This window comes from Nicotiana tabacum, chromosome 2 (assembly GCF_000715075.1).
Source record: "Nicotiana tabacum cultivar K326 chromosome 2, ASM71507v2, whole genome shotgun sequence".
Classification (NCBI taxonomy): Eukaryota; Viridiplantae; Streptophyta; class Magnoliopsida; order Solanales; family Solanaceae; genus Nicotiana; species Nicotiana tabacum.
Genome location: NC_134081.1, coordinates 80562313 through 80572895, shown reverse-complemented (window position 1 = coordinate 80572895; position 10583 = coordinate 80562313). Strand labels below are relative to the sequence as shown.

At 37.0% G+C, this 10583-nt stretch overlaps 1 long non-coding RNA gene across 2 annotated transcripts; it reads left to right on the top strand.

Annotated features, from left to right (window-relative positions):
• The first annotated feature begins 1082 nt into the window (after positions 1-1082).
• LOC107806088 (uncharacterized) lies at positions 1083-9671 on the top strand. 2 transcript variants are annotated; one of them, XR_012701508.1, is made up of 4 exons: positions 1083-1337; positions 2992-4689; positions 8081-8148; positions 9452-9671. It is a non-coding gene; the product is annotated as an uncharacterized LOC107806088 (long non-coding RNA). The 2 variants fall into 2 exon arrangements; XR_012701509.1 differs by lacking the exon at positions 8081-8148.
• Positions 9672-10583: the final 912 nt, after the last annotated feature.

Genomic DNA, 10583 nt, shown 5'->3' with positions numbered 1-10583 from the left:
TGTAACCACCCGATCACCGCCACTCTTCATACACTACCGCCACTATTCACCATCTTTTCCCAAAGATCAGCTACAAGCCTACAACTATGTGAGATCCGATTAAATAAAATCCACCATCTTCGTCCTCACCACCTATCTACCATTTCCCACAATGGTTCAAATATAAGATTTCCAAGCTTAAAATGCTAGAATCTGAAAATTTTCAAAGTTGCCTGCTTTATCCCAGAAATCAGAGGCAAAACTACCACAATAATAAAGAGCAAAGAGAGAAACCCATCATAATTCCGCCTACTTAAAAATCAAAATGGATGATTCAACTCAAAATTAAACAATTTCAAAAGTGCTCAAGCTTAATTTCGTGAATCACAACATGTGCCCGACGAAATCGAAACAAAACTTGGAAGCAGTCAAACGTTAATCAACTTGTTGTGGTGTCACAGTGGTGGATAGCAGGTTGTGGATTTTTAAATTATTCTTGCTGGCTATGAAATTGGGTAGACATTTAAGATAGATTGCAGAAGAATTTTAAAAACTGTGGGATAATAGGTGAAGTAGACTGTGAAGTATTTGAGATGATATTTCTTTTGGTGATAGTGTGTGTGTATGAAGGGGGGGGGGAGAAGATGATGATGGGTGCAGAGAAAGGGGACGGTTGGTGAGAAGATGACCCGCTAGGGTGGGTGGGGGGTTTCTATTCTTTCTCTTCTTTTTTGGTTAGTTGGACTCAATAGCCATATGGTTGTGTGTCATTCGTTAATTTTGCTATGTCACCGCGTCTAAAGTGCACGCATTATCCCATTTTTACTAGTTAGTCACGAGGTATTTAATAGGTACACTTTTATTTGAGTTAGAGTGTTTAATAGGGACAAGGCTGAGTTTAAGTGCTAAAATGAAAATTGGAGCCAAGTTTAAGGGGCCGTCTAGGTATTTGGCCTATACATTTTGTAACTGATTTATTTGATTAATTAGTTATATTGTTTTGATTAGTTTGATACACCAGAATGACAAAACGAGTATAAATTGATTATTCAATATATTTATTTTGTTGACACATTGTTGCTTCCTCCTATTGCCTCAAGAACCATAACTTGATTTTGACACTAGAAATATTTTGACACTTTCGTTTTAGGCTTTTTGTTGTTACGCTGGCTTCTCTTTTTCTATTATATAGAAGTGTGAAAAATCATCAACCAAGGGCAAAATTACCTTTCTATCTCAGTCATAATTTATTTACTTTTTTTGCTCGATTTGCCACAAAAAATACCTCAGTCAGCGACAACAACCATGGCTTCTAGTTCCTGCTCTTCACTTCTTGACATTTTCTTTCTTCTTCAGCCGTAAGAATCCTTATTTGCTTGTTTGCCTATTTGTTTATTTTGCTCCTTTGTCTTGTCTTTCTCAATTATTTCTTTCATAAATTGTTTTTTTCCCTCTTAGACCATACTAATAAAATTTGGAACTGCATTCCAATTTCTCCTTTCTTCTTCCAATTTTCACTTGGTCTATGCTACATTTTCGAGTTCTGCTGAAGTGTTTTTCACACTCGCTTGCTTTGCCTGTTGTACCCGTTTGTTGTCTGTTGCACCTCTTTGTAGGTAATGGGTATTTGGTGACTCTCTCTTATGTACTATTCTTTTGGAATATTTTTCCACTATGTACATCTGCTTTTGACATACATGTTTGGAACGAAAATGACATAAAACATACAAGAGCATTGTTGTAGCCATGGTGTTTGACAATATGCCGTGAAAAACTATAATCTGGTTGTAATGACCCGGCCAGTCGTTTCGAGTATTACAACCCTGTCTCCCAATTTACTACTCAAATTGTGCTTTTCGGTTGTTATTTGATGCGCCGAGGGTAATTGGTTTGGGTCCGGTGAGGTTTGAAATTATTTGGAACACTTGTTTCCAAGGTTTAGAACTTAAGTTAAAAAGGGTGACCGAATGTTGACTTATGTGTAACGACCCCCGGAGAACTTTTGCTTGAAAATTAAGGTTTTGTGGTACCGAGGAAGATTAATTAGTACGTGCTCGGACTTTTTGAGTTGAACAATGCACTGAGAGGTAAAGAAAAGATTTTGGCAGAGAAATGCATTTCTGCGGTCCATTATGCATCGCATAATCACTCTGCGGACTGCATAATGGCCGCAGAGTGAGGCAGGAAAGGGGCAGCTTTGGATGTCATTCTACGGTCGACTATGCGACCGCAGAACTATTATGCGGTTCATTATGTGACCGCAGAACAGGTCTGCGGGCCGCATAATGACCGCAAACCCAGGCAGGCAACTTCATGTTTTTGGGAACCAATTTCTGTGGTCTATATGCCGACTGCATATCAATTCTGTGATCGCATATGCGACCGCAGAGTGATTTTCGGAGCTTTACTTTTCTGATTTTATAAACCCGAACCCATTCTTATAAAACACTATTGGGGGGTCATTTTGAAGGGTTTCATCTGATATTTTAGAGAGTGGTGAGAGCATCTTAGAGAGAAAAAGTGAAGACTTAGTCAATTGTTCATCAATTATTGTTCAAGGCTTGAAGATTTCACAAGGATCTTGTTAGGGCTTTAAAGAGGTAAGAATTTCTTTCCCCCAATTCTTCAATTTCGATTTTTGGGGTAAAAGACGGGAGATTAAGAGTATGATTCTTGGGTGTAAGAGTATCATTTATACATATATGTACGAATAAGGTTGTGGAAAGATTGTTGAGTTCAAACGGGTAAAGATTGGGTTGAAAATGATAGAAATCTTCAAAGACTTTAATTGAAGATTTGAGGGTCGAGTTGATGTCGGAATTTTATAAAATTTGTATGGCTGGACTCGTGGTTGGATGTGCGTTCATATTTTATAACTTTTGTTGGGTTCCGAGATGTGGGGCCCACGGGCAATTTTTGAGTTAAATTTCGGATTTTATTGAAAAATTTGTATTTCCTTATGGAATTAATTAGAATAATTGATATTGACTGAATCGAATTAATTGTGGCTAGATACGAGGCTTTCGGAAACCAAATATCGTGGCAAGGGCATAGCGGAATAAAGAATTTTACGGTTTGAGGTAAGTAACAATTCTAAATTTGGTCCTGAGGGTATGAAACCACAGATTATGTGTTATGTGATTGGTTATGAGGTGATGCACATTCTAGGTGACGGACGTGTGGGCGTGCACCGTAGGAATCGTGACTTGGTCAAATTCCATGGAACTGTGTAGTTAAATAATTTGTTGATATCAGTACATTCTCTACGTGTTAGAGAAAATTGAGCTGAGACTCGTATTAAAAATCATGCTTAGACATATGTTGTTATTATTGGTATCCACTGGGGTCATTTCTATTGTTGAATTATATGTTCAAATTGTAATTTCATACTCAGTCATGTTCATTCATTTCATATCATATCTTAATCTCTGTTGCTATTTATTGATGCATCATATTATCATTTTGGCCTGATTTTCATGACACCTTGATCCCGAGAGACTGGAGAGGTTGATGATTGAGTGAGTCCGAGGGCCTAATTGTGAGAATATTTATGGGATCGGGCTGCACGCCGCAACATGTTTCATTGTTATATGCCATGATTGGCTTGATATAGCGCTTGGGCTGAAAGAGCCCCTCCGGAGTCTGTACACACCCCCAGTGAGTGCAGGTACCTACTGTGTACGAGTGCGAGTGCCGAGTGCTGAGTGACTGTGAAGAAAGAGTAAATATGAGGTTGGAGTGAATGGGAGGACTGAGTGGCTGTTACTCTGAGAGGATGCATTGATTCCATTATTGCTGCATTTCAGCTGTCATTATCACTATTTTGGAAAAATTCTGAAAGACATTATTTATGTTTCAGTCAAATTTGAAATGAAATTACTGTGGAGTTTTAAATGTTGAACTTGAAAGCATGCCTACCTTGATATGTTGGAAATTACTGTAATTGGAATTAGCTGTGAAGCTCGTCATTACTTTCAGTTCTTTATTTATTATTGTTACTTACTGAGTTGATTGTACTCATACTACACCCTGCACTTCGTGTGCAGATCCAGGTGATCCCGGACACCGCGGGTATTTCGCACACCTTGTCTCTCATTCCCTATCTCCTTGTTTACTGTATTTGGTCTCAGACTATTATAAACCGTATTTTCTAGACTTGTAACGTATAGATGCTCATATACTCAGTGACACCGGATTTTGAGAATAAATTTATATTCAATATTGGTGGGAGTTTTCCCCTTAAATTAATTATTATGTTTCCAATATTTAAAAGAAGTTATGGGTTATTGATATTGTCGGCTTGCCTAGTATCGGGATAGGCGTCATCACGACATGTGTGATTTTTGGGTCATGACACCGGTCTTACCGGAGAGTTAAATTCGATATTTTTGGCATTAAAGGCTAAAATGTTTGTTAAGTGATGGTTCTAATGGCTAATTGGCAATTTTCTTGGTATTTATATGGCCAATTAGTACCCCTCATTTTTTGAATTTATTTATAGAATATGTAACTTTGTTGCAGGGCCTCAATCTATTATATTATAACTGTAGATAGCAGAAAGGCAATCACCTTATGTTGGAGCTTTCCTTGGAAGATGAGCAAGGCTAATCGTAATGTTGTTGTGTCTACTCAGATACAAAAAAGACGTTTATGAGCTCAAAGGAAAAGCTTTATTTAACTTTCTTCAGGAAATTGTGTGTGTTTGCTCAGGTTCGTTATTACTGATTTGCTTATTATGTTGCTTTAAACAAACCCAAGGAATTGTTGGGGTTGCTTTGGTGAGCAATGAGATTGCTCTTTTTGAGGAATTTTTAGCTTTTGGGAATTTATTATTGATGACTACAATTAAAGAAAAATCGGATAAGTGGGATAAGACCAAATGTGTAAGAAATGAAATGGATTTTGAGTTGCATCACACGTAATTCAAAATTGGGTGTAACATGACTGGGTTGATATTTTGGGAAGTGTAACTCTTTAAAATTATAGCAATGGGTAACTTAGTCGCAACTATTTTATTTAAAAATTTCGGAGGTTAATTTGATAAGTTTATTGTCTTCACATTTTTTTAGGAAGAAATTTATTTACTTATTTATCTTTTACTTGATTGAAAAAACTTTGAGATAGAATACTGAAAAAAAAAAAGATATCAAAAAGAAAAAAGAAGAGAATTTAGGTGAGAAGAGCAGTATTAGATAATTAAGAGATGAAAAAAGAAGACATTTTAATGATCAAATAGAAAAAAAGAAGAAAATTTAGGTGAGAGCTGAGAAGTACAATATTAGAAAATTAAGAGACGAAGACGGACAATGTTTATTCTATGTTCAAAATGGGTTTAGAAATGACTACATTGAAATGAAAACAAAAACGCTGATCAGCTGATATGTTTAATGTTTCCTTTTTCTTTCTTTCTTTTGGGGGACAGTTATTGACCCAAATAATATGCAAATCAAGTGTATTTGTGTTCTTCTGTTTGAACAAAAAAAGTCAAATTTATTTCTTGCTGCTTGAGGTTTATATTTTTTTCTTAGCATTCGTGGTATTTGTTGTTCTTTGAAGCTTTGTACATGTGGGTAGAATTGAGCATGGATTTGAATTCATGTCCTGTGGCTCTCTGATACGCTGTGCTATACATTTTCAATAGAGCACTGAGATGATTATTAGTTTACTTCTAACAGCTTTCAAGCTTCTATTGTCGTCTTGTTATGCTGCATGCCTAGCTACTTTACCATTAAATATTTATAGTATTACAAAGCACACTAAGATTTCATTGCATTTAGTTTTTGGTACAGGACGTTAGCTATTCTAATTTGTCGGTTTTATCTAACATTCCAAAAATATATGCTGTATTTCTGATAAAGTGATAACGAAAGAGCATCAAGATAGGGAAAGTACGATTCTCTTTTAGGACACTATACAAATGTTAGAGATAATCTACAAACTCAGCACAGTTAATTGCTATGTAGAGAGTTATAACCAAATATGAACTTATATGTCCGATTAAGACTTTCAAACAAACATTATGAAATTTGGGAGGTGTCTATTTTGCATTTGTCATACCTGTAGTTTAATATAATCAAAGTAACATGTGGTGTCAAATGTTTAAAATGACATGGCCATTAGTTATTAATTTTTACGTAGGAGACAACAATTTATCTATGCAGGCTTTGTGCTTCTTGTTCTGCGGCAGTAAATTTTTCTTGATGCTTAGTATTTGGATGCCCCACATTGGTTTGTTGGAAACTCCTTCTATCCTAAAAGAAATAAGTATTAGCTGTCCTCTTTTCTAAATGTTTTGCTTTTGAAGAATCAACTTTTGAGGAGATTGCTCAAGAGCTGTGTGAAATTTCTTTATATCATATTAAGATTACTCTCCATTGTTTTCCACTATTACTCTTTCTTATTTCTTAAAAAGCATAAAGTAGACAAAAGGATGCGGACGATGTAACGATCCGACCGGTCGTTTTGAGTATTATAACCCTGTTCCCTTATTTACTATTCACTTTATGCTTTACAGTTGTTTTATGACTTACCGGGTTAGTTGGTTCGGATCCGGAAGGATTTCGGGGTGAAATGAGACACTTAGTCTCATAATTGAAAACTTAAGTTGGAAAAGTTAATCGGATGTTGACTTATGTGTAAACGACCTCGAATTTGAATCCTGATGATTCCAATAGCTCCGTATGGTAATTTTGGACTTAGGAGCGCGCCCGAAAAATTATTTGGAGGTCCGTAGAGGAATTAGGCTTGAAATGGCGAAAGTTAAATTTTTGGGAAGTTTGACCGGGGGGTTGACTTTTTGATATCAGGGTCGAAATCTGATTCTGAAAATTTGAATAGGTCTGTTATGTCATTTATGACTTGTGTGAAAAGTTTGAGGTCAATCGGACGTGATTTGATAGGTTCCGGCATCGTTTGTAAAAATTGAAAGTTTCAAAGTTCATTAGGCTTGAATCTATGCGTGATTCGTATTTTTAGTGTTGTTTGATGTGATTTGAGTCCTCGAGCAGGTTCGTGTTATGTATTGGGACTGGTTGGTACGATTGAACAGGGTCTCGAGGGCCTCGGGTTTGATTCGGGGTGGTTCCGGATCAAGTTTGGGTATTTTGATGCTGCTGGTTGCTGGTTCTGGTATTGTTCTTTGCGTTCGCGAGGAGCCTCTCGCGTTCGCGAGGAAGGATTTTGCTGTTGGGACTTTGTTTTTCGCGTTCGCGAAGAAGGAATTTTTTGTTATCCGTTGTCTGACTTTGGAGGCTCATATCTCGCAATCTGTAAGGAATTTGGTGCTGATCTAAAAATAAAAGTTGTAGTCCTTTGTATCTAGTTTTCAGAAAAGTAAACCATTTGTCATTTAGAGTTGTGTACAAAAGGTTATAATAGATACACTACAGACTGTCTGGGAAGAGTTTGAAAATCTCTGTTGCACAGGGCTGAATTTGGAATCGTATATCTCGCAATATATAAGGAATTGGGAGATGAGAAACAAATAAAAGTTATAACCCTTGGTGTCTAGTTTTCAGAAAGTTACACCATTAAACATTTGGAGTTTTGTACAAAATCTTATGACCATTATACTAGAGGCTGTCTTAAAAGGGCTTGAAAATGGTTGTTAGAGATTTTGTTCATCGCGAACGCGAGGGGAGGGTCGCGAACACGAAGAACAAACCCCTGGGCAGCAGAATAAAGTCCAAATTCGTCTCATTCTTCCATTTTTGGACCAAGGAAGCTCGGGTGACGTGATTTTTCGAGAGTTTTTCAAGAAAAATATTGGGGTAAGAATTCCTAACCTTATTTTGGTTAAATTACATGAATCTATTGTTGTTTTTATCACTAAATTAGTGAATTGAGTTGAAAATTTTAGAAAACCCTCTTGGTTTAACTTGAAGATTTGAGGGTCGAGTTGAGGTCGGATTTTGGTAAAACTGGTATGGTTAGACTCGTAGTTAAATGGACTTTTGGATTTTGTAACTTTTGTCGGGTTCCGAGACGTGGGCCCCACGAGTGATTTTTTAGCTAAGTTTCGGATTTTGATTGAAAATTTGTATTTTCTTATGAAATTAATTCCAGTAATTTTTATTGACTGAATCGAATTATTTGTGACTAGATACGAGGCTTTCAGAGACCAATTCTCGAGGCAAGGGCATAACAAAGTGAGAAATTACACGAGTTGAGGTAAGTAACACTTCTAAAATTGGTTCTGAGGGTATGAATCCCCGAATTGGTGTTATATAAATTGTTTGGAGGTGACACACACGATAGTTGGCGAGCGTGTGGACGTGCACCATGTAAATTGACTTGAATAAATCCTGTGAAGTTGCAAAGTTAAAGAATCATGTTATTATCTGAACATGCCACACGTGTTAGAGGAATTGAGCTGAGGCTAGTAATAAAGATCATGTTTAGGCTATGTGTCGGTATTTTGGGACCCATAGGATCGTGTTGCTGTTGAATTAATTATTTTAAAATATACATTTCATACTTAGTCATGCTCATCCATTATGAGGATATTTATTGAATCGGGGCTGCCCGCCTGCAGCAGGCCATATCGGCTTTATATATTATTATTATTATTATTATAGGATCGGGCTGCACGCCGCAGCAGGCCTTATAAGCTTTATTACTATATGGATCGGGGCTGCCCGCCTGCAGCAGGCCTTATAGGCTTTATTATTATTATGGGATCGGACTGCACGTCGCAGTAGGCCATATCGGCTTTATATAGCGCTTGGGATGAAGGAGTCCCTCCAGAGTCTGCACACACCCCCAGTAAGCGCGGTTGATTTATAGCGCTTGGGCTGAAGGAGTCCCTCCGAAGTCTGCACATACACCTAGTGAGCGCGGTTGATATATATTGAGGGATGAATCTTTCCTGGACATGGATCTTGCACGAAGCATTTATATTGAGGGATGAATCTTCCCTGGGCATGGATCTTGCCCGAAGCATTTATATTGAGGGATGGATCTTCCCTGGGCATGGATCTTGCCCGAAACATTTATATTTAAGGATCGATTTTTCCTGGACCATATCTTGTCCGAATCATTGATATTTGGGGATGGATTTTCCCCTAGGCTGGATTGGCCTTATACAGTACTGAGTGACTGACTGTCAGTTGATGGATATACATATATATATTTGGGATGAATCTTCCCTGGGCTGGATTGGCCATATACAGTACTGAGTGATTGAGTATTTTAGACTGTGAGTACACAGAGTTTTCACTAAGGTGCATCATATACAGTATGTACATTGGCATATAGATACAGAAATGGCATATTCCTCGTATTGTTCAGAATTGATCTGTTTTATTTGTACTGAAAGCAACTACTGAACTTGAAAGCATGCCTACATTTCTGTATTGTTATTATTTATACTGGACTGTACCTGCGGAGCTCGTCAATACTTTCAGTCCAAAGGTTAGTCTTGTTACTTATTGAGTTGGTTGTACTCATACTACACTCTGCACCTCGTGTGCAGATCCAGGTGCTTTCGGATACGGCGGCCGTTAGATCTCAGAGTGCTATCAGTTGGAGACTATCAAGGTAGTTGTTTGGGGTCCGCTGACCTTGACTCCCTTTCTTTCAGTTATTGTACTGTTCTATACTTTCAGACAGTGTTTTGTCAATCAGACTTTGTATTCATATTAGATGTTCATGTACTCAGTGACACCGGGTTTTGGGAGTGTTTATATATGAAATTATGAGATTTCTTCCGCTGAATTTAAATATTATATTTTCAAACTTAAAAGATACGATGATTTATTGAGATTGTCGGCTTGCCTAGTATTGAGATAGGCGTCATCACGACAACTGAGATTTTGGGTCGTGACAGACGACCCCTAACCTTTGAAGTTGAAGAGTGATAGTTAATTTACTATGTTGCATTTGTTGCTTCAATAAGTTTCTTGATGATTTCTTTCCTCCTCTGTTACTTTCTTCACTTCGTTTTCTTGAAGGCAGGAGGTGAATTTTGAATGAGTTTCCATGTAAACATGTATTCTATATGAGTAACTTGGATAAGAAATAATCTTAGTCCAGACATTTATATTTATTTTCTCTTAAATCTGATAATTTTTTCTCATCTGTTACTCTTTCACTCTTTACTTCATTTTCTTTTAGTTCAATGAAGGTAGATTTTTATTGAGTTCCTCGTACAAATAGGCAAATTTATGTATTTAACTAACCTGATGAAACTGATTGTGGTTAGGTGTGATTGTGGTCTTGACATCACTTATACCCACAAAAAATTGGTCTTGACCTCTTTTTAAGGCAATATCAATTAGGCTTCAGCAATGATGTGGCCATTGAAAGCTCTGTTGTTAATATGAGGTCGAAGTACTTGACATGCATTGGCTGATTATCTGATAGAGATTTTTTCTTATTCTGCGGTACCTGGTTCTATTTGCTGAAACTTACGTCTTACTGTCTAGATCAAGCATTTGACTTACCAGAAGGTGTCAAATTTATTGCAATAGTATTTTGTTTCTTTTTATGAAACCTCGTAAAGTGAAGTGCTAGAAAAATGAATCTTTGAGTTTGTGAATTGATGGATGATGAAAAATTTTGGTTTTAAAACTGAAAGCCATTAATTAAAAGCATGTCATTTATGA